Source organism: Triticum dicoccoides, chromosome 4A (genome assembly GCF_002162155.2).
Source record: "Triticum dicoccoides isolate Atlit2015 ecotype Zavitan chromosome 4A, WEW_v2.0, whole genome shotgun sequence".
NCBI lineage: Eukaryota > Viridiplantae > Streptophyta > Magnoliopsida > Poales > Poaceae > Triticum > Triticum dicoccoides.
Genome location: NC_041386.1, coordinates 649,437,289 through 649,438,116, shown reverse-complemented (window position 1 = coordinate 649,438,116; position 828 = coordinate 649,437,289).

Below are 828 nucleotides of genomic sequence, written 5' to 3'. Positions count from 1 at the left end.
CCTTTCCCGCGCGCTGGAGCGCCAAAGCCAGGGCGATGACATGATCTTAAACGCGCGCAGTCATGAAAGGTCGGCCCGTTGGGCGCACTGCCGACCCAAAACTAAAAAAGAACAGACGGCGGGCGGGCGGCCGACCCAAACGGACAAAAAGCAGACAAAAATGCCGTCCGTTTGGGTCGGCCCGTTGAAGTTGCTCTTAGGCGGTTCAGGTTTGGATGGCCCTCAGTCTTCCCACACCCCACTCCATCGACCTCATTTGAGATGTTCGCACTCTAGACGACCTTGACAACAACATCTAGAACTCGCTCGCTATTTCCATCTTATGAACAATTTGGGACTCGTGAAACTCCCGTGTCTTCCCCAAAAGATCGATACCACCACCACAACCCTTAGAGCAGGTACAATAAGATAACGTAGGCGGGCTGTAAGATTTTAAATAATATATTTTTACTTAGTTGCCAGAAAGAGAAGAGATGCATGCTACAAACTAACAGCCGGCTCCAATACATGCTTCTAGAGACTTTGTGAAAGAGGAAGATAGACCATGTATCAACAAAGCAGTACTTATTTACATTTAACTATTGTACCTGCCGGATGTAAACTTGACTATAGATGACATGGCAACATTATATAGCCAGCAACTGGCTTTACTTACTCTCTGGATTTGTAGAATTGAGAATGCCTCTAAAAAGGATGCAAGCATGGCATGACGACTGTGCCTCTCCTCTCGCGCTAGGGCAAATCTGAAGGCGTTGTGGCAAAGAACACACACCGTTTTGTTTCTGCAAATCAAAGAACACACAACTCGCAAACAAAACAGTTGTATTG